The sequence below is a fragment of the Neofelis nebulosa genome, chromosome X, assembly GCF_028018385.1.
Source record: "Neofelis nebulosa isolate mNeoNeb1 chromosome X, mNeoNeb1.pri, whole genome shotgun sequence".
Taxonomy (NCBI): Eukaryota; Metazoa; Chordata; class Mammalia; order Carnivora; family Felidae; genus Neofelis; species Neofelis nebulosa.
The window spans coordinates 46216427-46230385 of NC_080800.1; the positions used below are offsets into that span (position 1 = coordinate 46216427).

The following is a 13959-nucleotide window of genomic DNA, read 5'->3' on the forward strand; positions in this document are numbered from 1 at the left end:
ATTAAAAAGAAATCATTCACCAGGGGCAGGGGGGTGCCTGGATGACTCAGTCAGTTAGCTTCCCAATTCTTGATTTCTGCTCAGGTCATGATCTCATGGTCATAGCATCAAGCCCCACGTTGGGCTCCATGCTGGGTGTGGAGAAAGAAATATATTTAAAAAAAATACATTTAAAATATGGTTGTAACTGGAGCTGAAGAAGGACATTCTATCATAATTAAAGGGTCTATACACCAAGAATATCTAACAATTATAAACATTTATGTCCCTAACGTGAGAAAACTCAAATACATAAATCAATTAATCACAAACATAAAGAAACTCATTGATAATACCATAAGAGTAGGGGACTTAAACACCCCACATATAGCAATAGGTTGTAATCATGTAAGATCATGTAAGCAGAAAATCAACATGGAAACAGGGGCTTTGAATGACACACTGGACAGGATGGACTTAAAAGATATATTCAGAATATTTCATCTTAAAGCAGCGGAATACACATTGTTCTCAAGTGCACATGGAAATTACTCCAGAATAGATCACATACTGGGTCACAAATCAGCCCTCAACAAGTACAAAAAGATCGAGATTACATATTTTCAGAACACAACGCTGTGAAACTCTAAATCAACCACAAGAAAAAAACTGGAAAGACCAGGAATACTTACAAATTAAAGAACATCCTACTAAAGAATGATTGGGTGGGGCACCTGGAAGGCTCAACTGTGCTGAAAGCTCAGAGCCTAGAGCCTGCTTCAGATTCTGTGTCTCCCTCTATCTCTGCCCTTGCCTTGCTCTCTCTCTCTCTCACCCTTACTCTCTCTCTCTCTTTCTATGCCTCTCTCAGAAATAAACATTGAAATTTTTCAATATGAAATTTATGTCAAATTGGTTTCCATACAACACCCAGTGCTCATCCCAAAAGGTGCCCTCCTCAATACCCATCACCCACCCTCCCCTCCTCCCACCCCCCATCAAACCTCAGTTTGTTCTCAGTTTTTAAGAGTCTCTTATGCTTTGGCTCCCTCCCTCTCTAACCTCTTTTTTTTTCTTCCCCTCCCCCATAGATTTCTGTTAAGAGTCTCAGGATCCACATAACAGTGAAAACATATGGTATCTGTCTTTCTCTGTATGACTTATTTCACTTAAAATAACATTCTCCAGTTCCACCCACGTTGCTCCAAAAGGCCATATTTCATTCTTTCTCATTGCCACGTAGTACTCCATTGTGTATATAAATCACAATTTCTTTATCCATTCATCAGTTGATGGACATTTAGGCTCTTTCCATAATTTGGCTATTGTTGAGAGTGCTGCTATAAACATTGGGGTACAAGTGCCCCTATGCATCAGCACTCCTGTAGCCCTTGGGTAAATTCCTAGCAGTGCTATTGCTGGTCATAGGGTAGGTCTCTTTTCAATTTTTTAGGAACCTCCACACTGTTTTCCAGAGTGGCTGTACCAGTTTGCATTCCCACCAACAGTGCAAGAGGGTTCCCGTTTCTCCACATCCTCTCCAGCATCTATAGTCTCCTGATTTGTTCATTTTAGCCACTCTGAAAGGCATGAGGTGATATCTGAGTGTGGTTTTGATTTGTATATCCGTGATGAGGAGAGACGTTGAGCATCTTTTCATGTGCCTGTTGGCAATCTGGATGTCTTCTTTAGAGAAGAGTCTATTCATGTTTTCTGCCCATTTCTTCACTGGGTTCTTTGTTTTTCGGGTGTGGAATTTGGTGAGCTCTTTATAGATTTTGGATACTAGCCCTTTGTCCGATATGTCATTTGCAAATATCTTTTCCCATTCCGTTGGTTGCTTTTTCATTTTGTTGATTGTTTGCTTTGCAGTGCAGAAGCTTTTTATCTTGATGAGGTCCCAATAGTTCATTTTTGCTTTTAATTCCCTTGCCTTTGGGGATGTGCCAAGTAAGAAATTGCTGCGGCTGAGGTCAGAGAGGTTTTTTCCTGCTTTCTCCTCTAGGGTTTGGATGGTTTCCTGTCTCACATTCAGGTCCTTTATCCATTTTGAGTTTATTTTTATGAATGGTGTGAGAAAGTGGTCTAGTTTCATTCTTCTGCATGTTGCTGTCCAGTTCTCCCAGCACCATTTGTTAAAGAGACTGTCTCTTTTCCATTGGATGTTCTTTCCTGCTTTTTCAAAGATTAGTTGGCCATACTTTTGTGGGTCTAGTTCTGGGGTTTCTATTCTATTCCATTGGTCTATGTGTCTGTTTTTGTGCCAATACCACGCTGTCTTGATGATAACAGCTTTGTAGTAGAGGCTAAAGTCTAGGATTGTGATGCCTCCTGCTTTGGTCTTCTTCTTCAAAATTACTTTGGCTATTCGGGGCCTTTTGTGGTTCCATATGAATTTTAGGACTGTATGTTCCAGCTTCGAGAAGAATGCTGTGCAATTTTGATTGGGATTGCATTGAATGTGTAGATAGCTTTGGGTAGTATTGACATTTTAACAATATTTATTCTTCGAATCCATGAGCACGGAATGTTTTTCCATTTCTTTATATCTTCTTCAATTTCCTTCATAAGCTTTCTACAGTTTTCAGCATACAGATCTTTTACATCTTTGGTTAGGTTTATTCCTAGGTATTTTATGCTTCTTGGTGCAATTTTGAATGGGATCAGTTTCTTTAATTGTCTTTCTGTTGCTTCATTATTAGTGTATAAGAATGCAACTGATTTCTGTATGTTGATTTTGTATCCTGCGACTTTGCTGAATTTATGTACCAGTTCTAGCAGACTTTTGATGGAGTCTATCAGGTATTCCATGTATAATATCATGTCGTCTGCAAAAAGTGAAAGCTTCATCTTTGCCAATTTTGATGCCTTTAATTTCCTTTTGTTGTCTGATTGCTGATGCTAGCACTTCCAACACTATGTGAAACAACAGCAGTGAGAGTGGACATCCCTGTCCTGTTCCTGATCTCAGGAAGAAAGCTCTCAGTTTCTCCCCATTGAGGATGATGTTAGCTGTGGGCTTTTCATAAATGGCTTTGATGATCTTTAAGTATGTTCCTTCTATACTGACTTTCTCAAGGGTTTTTATGAAGAAAGGATGCTGAATTTTGTCAAATGCTTTTTCTGCATCAATTGACAGGATCATAAGGTTCTTATCTTTTCTTTTATTAATGTGATGTATCACATTGATTGATTTGCAAATGTGGAACCAGCCCTTCATCCCAGGAATGAATCCCACTTGATCCTGGTGAATAATTCTTTTTATATGCTGTTGAATTTGATTTGCTAGTATCTTATTGAGAATTTTTGCATCCACATTCATCAGGGATATTGGCCTGTAGTTCTCTTTTTTTGCTGGGTCTCTGTCTGATTTAGGAATCAAAGTAATACTGGCTTCATAGAATGAGTCTGGAAGTTTTCCTTCCCTTTCTATGTTTTGGAACAGCTTGAGAAGGATAGGTATTATCTCTGCTTTAAACGTCTGGTAGAATTCCCCTGGGGAGCCATCTGGTCCTGGACTCTTATTTGTTGGGAGAATTTTGATAACTGATTCAATTCCTTCGCTGGTTATGGGTCTGTTCAAGCTTTCTATTTCTTCCTGTTTGAGTTTTGGGGAGTGCGTGGGTGTTTAGGAATTTGTCCATTTCTTCCAGGTTGTCCAGTTTGTTGGCATATACTTTTTCATCGTATTCCCTGATAATTGCTTGTATTTCTAAGGGATTGGTTGTAATAATTCCATTTTCATTCATGATTTTATCTATTTGAGTCATCTTCCTTTTCTTTTTGAGAAGCCTGGCTAGAGGTTTGTCAATTTTGTTTATTTTTTCAAAAAACCAACTCTTGGTTTCGTTGATCTGCTCTACAATTTTTTTAGATTCTCTATTGTTTATTTCTGCTCTGATCTTTATTATTTCTCTTCTTCTGCTGGGTTTGGGGTGTCTTTGCTGTTCTGCTTCTATTTCCTTTAGGTGTGCTGTTAGATTTTGTATTTGGGATTTTTCTTGTTTCTTGAGATAGGCCTGGATTGCCAAGTATTTTCCTCTCAGGACTACCTTCGCAGCATCCCAAAGCGTTTGGATTGTTGTATTTCCATTTTCATTTGTTTCCATGTATTTCTTAATTTCTTCTCTAATTGCCTGGTTGACCCATTCATTCTTTAGTAGGGTGTTCTTTAACCTCCATGCTTTTGGAGGTTTTCCAGATTTTTTTCCTGTGGTTGATTTCAAGCTTCATAGCATTGTGGTCTGAAAGTATGCATGGTATAATTTCAATTATTTTCTACTTATGAAGGCCTGTTTTGTGACCCAGTATGTGACCTATCTTGGAGAATGTTCCATGTGCACTCGAGAAGAAAGTATATTCTGTTGCTTTGGGATGCAGAGTTCTAAATAGATCTGTCAAGTCCATCTGATCCAATGTATCATTCAGGCTCCTTGTTTCTTTATTGATTCTGTGTCTAGATGATCTATCCATTGTTGTAAGTGGAGTGTTAAAATCCCCTGTAATTACCACATTTTTCTCAATAAGGTTGCCTATGTTTGTGATTACTTGTTTTATATATTTGGGGGCTCCCATATTCGGTGCATAGACATTTATAATTTTAGCTCTTCCTGATGGATAGACCGTGTAATTATTATATAATGCCCTTCTTCATCTCTTGTTACAGCCTTTAATTTAAAGTCTAGTTTGTCTGATATAAGTATGGCTACTCCAGCTTTCTTTTGACTTCTAGTAGCATGATAGATAGTTCTCCATCCCCTCACTTTCAATCTAAAGGCGTCCTGAGGTCTAAAATGAGTTTCTTGTAGACAGCAAATAAATGGGTCTTGTTTTTTTATCCATTCTAATACCCTATGTTTTTTGGTTGGAGCATTTTGTCCATTTACATTCAGTGTTATTTTAGAAAGATATGGGTTTAGAGTCATTGTGATATCTGTAGGTTTCATGCTTGTAGTGATCTCTCTGGTACCTTGTCTCACAGGATCCCCCTTAGGATCTCTTGTAGGGCTGGTTTAGTGGTGATTAATTCCTCCAATTTTTTTTTGTTTGGGAAGACCTTTATCTCTCCTTGTATTCTGAATGACAGACTTGCTGGATAAAGGATTCTCGGCTGCATATTTTTTCTCTTCATCACATTGAAGATTTCCTGCCATTCCTTTCTGGCCTGCCAAGTTTCAGTAGATAGGTCTGTCTCTAGTGTTATCAGTCTCCCTTTATATGTTAGAGCATATTTATCCCTAGCTTCTTTCAGAATTTTCTCTTTATCCTTGTATTTTGTCAGTTTGACTATGATAATTCATGCAGAAGACCAATTCAAGTGACATCTGAAGGGAGTTCTCTGTGCCTCTTGGATTTCAATGCCTGTTTCTTTCCTCAGATCAGGGAAGTTCTCAGCTATGATTCGTTCAAGTACACCTTCAGCTCCTTTCCCTCTCTCTTCCTCCTCTGGAATCCCAAGTATGTGTATGTTACTGCGTTTAATTGTGTCACTTAGTTCTCCAATTCTTCCCTCATACTCCTGGATTTTTTTAATTTCATTTTTTCTCAGCTTCCTCTTTTTCCATAATTTTATCTTCTAATTCACCTATTCTCTCCTCTGCGTCTTCAATCCGAGCTGTGGTCGCCTCCATTTTATTTTGCAGCTCATTTATAGCATTTTTTAGCTCCTCCTGACTGTTTCTTAGTCCCTTGATCTCTGTAGTGGTAGATTCTCTGCTGTCCTCTATACTTTTTTCAAGCCCAGCAATTAATTTTATGACTATTATTTTAAATTCATTTTATGTTACGTTGCTTAAATCGTTTTTGATCACTTCGTTAGCTGTCGCTACTTCCTGGAGTTTCTCTTGAGGAGAATTCTTCCGTTTTGTCATTTTGGATAGTCCCTGGAGTGGTGCAGAACTGCAGGGCACTTCCCCTGTGCTGTCTGGAGTAACTTGTGCTGGTGGGCGGGGCCGCAGTCAGACCCGATGTTTGCCCCCAGCCCACCGCTGTGCCCACAGTCAGACTGGTGTGTACCTTATCTTCCCTTTTCCCAGGGGCAGGACTCACTGTGAAGTGGTGTGGCCCCTCTCTGGGCTACTTGCACCCTGCCAGGCTTGTGGTGCTGCTTCGATGGGATCTGGCATATTAGCCGGGGTGGATCCAAGGTGCACAGGGGTAGGAGTGGCAGGCTTAGCTCGCTTTGCCGTCAGTGGTCCCCTGCGGGAGGGGCCCTGCAGCACCGGGACGGATGCAGGCAGACCCGCCAGAGGGATGGATCCACAGAAGCACAACGTTGGGTTTTGTGCGGTGCAAGCAAGTTTGGTGACGGGAACTGGTTCCCTTTGTAATTTCAGCTGGGGGGTGGGAGAGGGAGATGGCACTTGCCAGCGCCTTTGTTCCCTTGCTGAGCTGAACTCTGTCTTAACGGGCTCGACAACTCTCCCTCCTGTTGTCCTCTCGCCTTCCTGCTCTCCGAGGAAAGCTGTTGACTTATAACATTCCAGATGTTAAGTCCCGCTGGCTGTCAGAACTCATGCAGTCCTGCCCCTCAGCTTTTGCAAGTCAGACTCGGGGGCTCTGCCTTGCCAGGCAGGCTGCCCCTCCACCGCCCTGGCTCCCTCACGCCAGTCCGTGTAGCGTGCACCGCCTCTCTGCCCTTCCTACCCTCTTCTGTGGGCCTCTCGTCTATGCTTGGCTTCAGAGAGACCATTCTGCTAGTCTTCTGGCGGTTTTCTGGGTTCTTTAGGCAGATGTGGGTGGAATCTAAGTGGTCAGCAGGATGCGGTGAGCCCAGCGTCCTCCTACGCCGCCATCTCCCTCTCAAACATTAAAAATTTTTATTGAAACTATGAATGAATGGGTTAACCAAGAAATTAGAGAAGAATTTTAAAAGTACATGGGAGCCAATGAAAATGAGAACACGACAGTCCAAACCACTGGGATGCAGCAAAGACAGTCATAGGAGGGAAGTATATAACAGTCCAGGCCTACCTAAAGAAGGAGGAAAGGTCTCAAATACACAACCTAAACTTATGCCTAAAAGAGCTGGAAAAAGTACAGGAAACAAAGCCCCAAACCAGCAGAAGAAGGGAAATAGTAAAGATTAGAACATAAATCAATGATATTGAAATCAAAACACAGTAGAACAGATCAATGAAACCAGGAGCTGGTTCTTTGAAAGAATCGATGAAATTGATAACCCCCTAGTCATACTGATCAAAAAGAAAAAGGAAAGGACCCAAATAACTAAAATCACGAATGAAAGAGGAGAAATCACAACCAACACTGCAGGAATGCAAACAATAATAAGAGAATATGATGAGCAATTATATGCCAACAAATTGGGCAATCTGGAAGAAATGGACAAATTCCTAGAAACATATAAACTACCAAAACTGAAACAGAAAGAAATAGAAAACTGGAACAGACCCATGACCAGCAAAGAAATCGAATCAGTAATCAAAAATCTCCCCCTGCAAAAAAAACAAAAACAAAAACAAAAACCAGCCCAGGGTCGGATTGCTTTCCAGGGGAATTCTACCAAACATTTAAAAAGAGTTAATACCTATTCTTTTGAAGCTGTTTAAAAAAAAAAAAAGAAAAAGAAAGAAAGAAAGAAAGAAAGGGTAGGAAAACTTCCAAACTCATTCTATGAGGCCAGCATTACCTTGATTCCAAAACCAGAGAGAGATTCTGTGAAAAAGGAACTACAGACCAATTTTCCTGATGAACATGAATGCAAAAGTTCTCAACAAGATACTAGCAAACCGGATCCAACATACATTAAAGGAATTATTCACCAAAAATTAAGTGGGATTTATTCCTGGGATGCAGCGCTGATTCAATATCTGCAAATAAATCAATGTGATGCATCACATTAATAAAAGAAAGGATACGAACCACATGATCCTCTCAGTAGATGCATAAAACCATCTGGCAAACTACAGCATCCTTTTTTTGATAAAAACCCTCAAGAACGAAATAAAAAACGTTGAAAAAAAAAAAAAGGGGCGCCTGGGTGGCGCAGTCGGTTAAGCGTCCGACTTCAGCCAGGTCACGATCTCGCAGTCTGTGAGTTCGAGCCCCGCGTCAGGCTCTGGGCTGATGGCTCGGAGCCTGGAGCCTGTTTCCGATTCTGTGTCTCCCTCTCTCTCTGCCCCTCCCCCGTTCATGCTTTGTCTCTCTCTGTCCCAAAAATAAATTTAAAAACGTTGAAAAAAAAACCCCTCAAGAACGTAAGAATAGAAGGGATATACCTCAAGATCATAAAGGCCATATACGGAAGACCCACAGCTAATATCATCTTCACTGGGGAAAAACTGAGAGGTTTTCCCCCTAAGCTCAGGAACACGACAGGAAGGTCCACTCTCACCACTATTATTCAGCATAGTGTTGGAAAGCCTAGCCTCAGCAATCAGAAAACAAAAAGAAATAAAAGGCATCCAAATCATCAAGGAGGAATTCAAACTTTCACTCTTCACAGAAGGCATGATACTCTATGTGGGAAACCCAAAAGACTTCACCAACATATCTTCTAGAACTGATACATGAATTTAGCAAAGTTGCAGGATATAAAATCAATGTACACAAATCGGTTGCATTTCTATACACCAATAATGAAGCAGAAGAAAGAGATATCTGGGAATTGATTCCCTTTACAATTGCACCAAAACTCATAAGAACCTTGAGAAAAAATTAACCAAAGAAGTAAGAGGTTTGTATGCTGAGAACTATAGAAAACTAGGCAAGAAATTGAAGAAGACACAAAGAAATGAAAAAGCATTCCATGCTCATGGATTGGAAAAGCAAATATTGTTAAAATGTCGATACTACCCAAAGCAATATACACATTCATTGCACTCCCTATCAAAATAATACCAGCATTCTTCAAAGAGCCAGAACAAACAATTGTAAAATTTGTACGGAACCAGAAAAGACCCCAAATAACCAAAGTAAAGTTGAAAAAGAAAACCAAAGCTGGAGACATCACAGTTGCAGACTTCAAGCTCTATTAGAAAGCTGTCATCTTAAAGACAGTATGGTACTGTCACAAAAACAGACACACAGTTCAATGGAACAGGATGGAGAACCCAAAAATGGGCCCACAAACATATGGGCAACTAATCTTTGACAAAGCAGGAAGGAATATCCAATGGAAAAAAGACAGTAACTTCAGCAAAGGGTGTTGGGAAAACTGGACAGCGACATGCAGGAGAATGAACCTTGACCACTTTCTTACACCATACACAAAAATAAATTAAAAATGGATGAAAGACCTAAATGTAAGACAGGAAGCCATCAAAATCCTAGAGGAGAAAACAGGCAACAACCTCTTTTACTTTGGCCACAGCAACTTCTTACTTGACACGTCTCTGGATGCAAGGGAAACAAGAGCAACAATGAACTAGTGGGTCCTAATCAAGATAAAAAACTTCTGCACAGCAAAGGGAACAATTTTCAGAAAACTTTCTGAACAGCAAAACTAAAAGGTAACTGATGAAATGGGAGGAGATATTTGCAAATGACATATCAGATAAATGGTTAGCATCCAAAATCTATAAAGAACTTATCAAATTCAACACCCAAGAAAACCAATAATCTAGTGAAGAAATGGGCAAAGACATGAATAGACACTTCTCCAAAGAAGATATCCAGATGGCCAACCAACACATGACAAAATGCTCAATGTCACTCATCATCAGGGAAATACAAATAAAAACCACAACGAGATACCACCTCACACGTGTCAGAATGGCTCACATTAACAACTCAGGCAACAACAGATGTTGTCGAGGATGTGGAGAAAGAGGATCTCTTTTGCACTGCTGGTGGGAAAGCAAACTGCTGCAGCCACTTTGGAAAACAGTATGGGGTTTCCTCAACGAACTAAAAATAGAGCTACCCTACAACCCAGCTATTGCACTACTAGGTATTTATCCGAAGGATACAGGAGTCCTGATTCGAAGGGGCACATGCACCCCAATGTTTATAGCATCATTACCGACAATAGCCAATGTGTATAAAGAGCCCAAATGTCCATTGACTGATGAATGGATAAAAAAGATGTGGTAGATATATGCAATGGAATATTACTCTGTTTTCAAAAAGGATGAAATCTTGCCATTTGCAAAAACGTGAATGCAACTAGAGTCAATTATGCTAAGTGAAATGAGTCAGTCAGAGAAAGGCAAATATCATATGATTACACTCATATGTGTAATTCAAGAAACAAAACAGATGAACATAGGGGAAGGGAAGCCAAAAATAAAATAAAAACAGAGAGGGAGACAAACCCTAAGAGACCTTTAAATACAGAGAACAAACTGAGGGTTGCTGGCTGGGTATTGGGTGGTGGGTGGGCTAAATGGGCAATGGGCATTAAGGAAGGCACTTGTTGAGAGGAGCAGTGGGTGTTATATGTGATGAATCACTAAATTCTATTCCTGAAATCATTAGTACACTATATGATAACTGACTTGGATTTAAATTAAAAAAAAATAAACTCTTCATCAGGGAAGAAAAAAAGAAAGTATACTTTTTACCTGCTTATTTTTATGAATTTTTATTTGGTTATCATTGCTCTTCAAATTTGGTGCTGTTGGGTGACTATCTTTGCAATTATTTTTAGAGAGTCTACAGAGCTTCTGATATGTATAGATGCTTTTCATCAGTTCTAAAAATAATTCTGGGTTATTATTTGCTCAAACATTGCTTCTTCCCTATGTTTTTCTTTCCTTGCATGTCTTCATTTACACCTATGTTAGACTTCTATCCTTACCTTTATTTCTCCCTAGCTTCATGTTGATGTATTCAGCTCCCTTAACATGTTGTCTCTCTTGGTCCTGACCTTGTTTGTATGTAATCTTCTGCTAACCCCATCTAGTGGATTATTAATTTTAAAGGTTGAGTTATCACCATTTGAAATTGTCCATTTGAATCACTAAAAAGAGTTTAATTATCTGGTGAAATATTTCATCTTTCAGGATGAGAATCATATGCAGTGATTGCTAGGAAGTACACTTGCTGAAAATATATGCAACATTTTTCTTTTATCAAAACTTTTCCATTTAACATATGGCTAGGTACATTTTTATTTATACTTAGTGGAACAATAAAATTTCTGTATGTTGAAGAATAGCGGTTTTGATCACACACTATGGCTATCCAAAAATAGCATGAAAAATCAATGTGATGTGGAATATAGCATGGAAAAACCTGGCGCTCAATAAAATTCATGTTACATAGTCTCTTGCATGATTCAGAGTAGTAGAGGTTTACAGCTGTTGGTTACGTATTGGTGAAGTTTAGGCGTGTGTAAAATTGGGTGATATGAGTAAATTATCACTTCTGAAAGCAGTAATCCTATTTTCAATATTCAGCACATTGAGGAAATAAGAATTAAAGAAAACTTTCATATGGGAGATGTGCCAAAATTTATGAAAAAAGTGTAAATCTATGTAACACAAGACATGAATTTTGGTCTGGACAACATGACAGAGACTCATTTCTTTATTTCCTTATTTTTTGTTGGGGGTGGGGAGAGAGAGAATGAGCAGGGAAGAGGGACAGGGGGAGAGAGACTGAGAATCCTAAGCAGGCTCCATGCTCAGCATGACACGGGCCTCCATCCCATGACCCTGGTATCATGACCTGAGCTGAAATAAAGAGTTGGGCGTTCAACCGACTGAGCCACCCAGGCACCCTGAGACTTATTTCTCCTTGCTCTTCTCTACTAAGCATAACTATAAATCTTGGAAATAATGCAAGAGGCAACCAAAAGATAACTCTGAAAGAATGAAATCTTGCCATTTGCAATGACATGGATGGAACTAGAAAGTATTATGCTAAGCAAAATACATCAGTTAGAAAAAGACAAATACTATATGATTTTACTCATATGTGGAATTAAGAAACAAAACAGACGTGGGGCCCCTGGGTGACTCAGTCGGTTGAGCGTCCGACTTTGGCTCAGGTCATGATCTCATGGTCCGTGGGTTCAAGCCCTGCATCAGGCTCTGTGCTGACAGCTCAGAGCCTGAAGTCTGCTTCAGATTCTGTGTCTCCCTCTCTCTCTCTCTGCCCCTGCCCCACTCGTGCTCTCTCAAAAATAAACATTAAAATTTTTTTTTAAAAAAGAGAAACAAAACAGACGAACGTAAGGTGTGTGTGGGGGGAGAGTTAAACCAAGAACAGACTCTTAACTATACAAAACAAACTGAGGGTCACTGGATGGGAAGTGTGGAATGGTTTAAATAGGTGATGGGTATTAAAGAGGGGACTTGTGATGAGCACCAGGTGTTGTATGTAAGTGATGAATCACTAAATTATACACCTGAAACTAATATTACACTGTATGTTAACTGGAATTTAATAAAAACTTTTAAATAGGAAAAAAATTAAAAAGAAGACTCTGAATATTAGAAAGAGGAAGGCAAACAACTTTGGCACTCCAGAAGTGGAGGAACAACACAGTGGCTAGAAAACTGATCTATATGAGCTGATATTAGAGCTCAAATCCAAAGACAGTTTGAAGGCAGAATTCTCTCTTCCTTGGGGAACTTCAGTCCTGTTTTCTCTTAAGGCCTTCATCTGATTGAATGAGTCCCACCCACATTATAGAGAGTAATATGAATTACCCAAAGTCTACTGATTTAAATGTTAACCTTATCTAAAACTTAGCCCCCAGCAATATCCACTCAAGTATTTGACCAAATATCTGGATACAGTGTCCAAGCCAAGTTGACACATAAAATTAACCATCATCCATTCTTTCCCTGGGAACCTTCTGTGGAAGGCAGGTTATGTGAAAATATTCGCACCAAAGTGAGGGGGCAGCAGTCTTAACTTACGGTTCAATAGAATCATTGAAACTATGACCTCTAGGCAAGCAAGGCATAAAGCCACAGGACAGGAAATAAAAATTTTGCTAGTGGATCACTAGGGGTAATAGTGAATGGTGCCCCTCCCATTTCCACCCCTTTGTTCTTGGACCCATGAATCCTGGATATGGGATAAATAGCTCCATATGTTGGACGCTGAGCACATACAGCCTCTTGGAGAACATTTTCCCACTCTGACAGGGGACTGGCATCTAGCTGGCACTATAACAGAGTGCTCAAAACATTTGGTCAGCCGCCAGTTTTGGAATAATGGGGAACATGATAACACCAGTGAATTCCATGACTCTGGGTTCATCGCTGCACACCGTTTGCAGTGAATTTAGTTCCTTCACCAGAATCGCGCTGCATGGAATATAACATTGCGTAGATAAGGCATTCTGTAGATCACTGTGGTTAGTTTTGACAGAAGCACTGCATGCAGGGAAGGGAAATCCATCTCCATGGTAAGAGTTTATTCCAGTAAGAACAAAATGCTGCTCTTCCATGATAGAAGGTATACAATATAGTAAACCTTCCACCAGCTATCTGGTTGATCACCTTGGGGGATAGTACCTTATCAAAGACACAGGGATCATTTCTACTGCTAGAAGGTTGGACACTCAGTGGTACGCTTAGCCACGTCAGCTTTGGTAATAGAGGTCCATGTGCGGAGCCAATGCATAATATCCTTCTGTGACCCAAGGCCATTTGTTCAGGACAATGACAAAGATGGCTGAGGAAAGAGGCTGAATAATATCCATAGAACTGTTCATCTTACATATTTGATTATTAAAAGTCATCTCTGCTGAGAGACAAACCAAGAAACAGACTCTTAACTATAGGAAACAAACTTATGGTTATGGGGGGGCGGGGAGGATGGGTGAAATAGGCAATGGGGATTAAGGAGCACTTGTGATGAGCATCAGGTGATATATGGAATTGATGAATCACTATATTGTACACCTGAAACTAATATAACAATAACTATACTGAAATTTAAAAGAATAAAAGGAAATAAGAAAAAGAAATTTATCTCTGCTGAGGTCGCCCTTAGATGAGCATTCACAGAAGACACAAATATCTTCACATTTTTCACCTACTCGGAGACGTCTATCCACAT

At 39.8% G+C, this 13959-nt stretch overlaps 1 protein-coding gene across 1 annotated transcript in view; it reads left to right on the top strand.

The window, feature by feature from the left end:
- The window catches only part of LOC131502008 (P antigen family member 3-like), a 186318-nt gene that overhangs the window by 17934 nt on the left and 154425 nt on the right, over positions 1-13959 (top strand). The gene's annotated exons all lie outside the window — the stretch shown is intronic.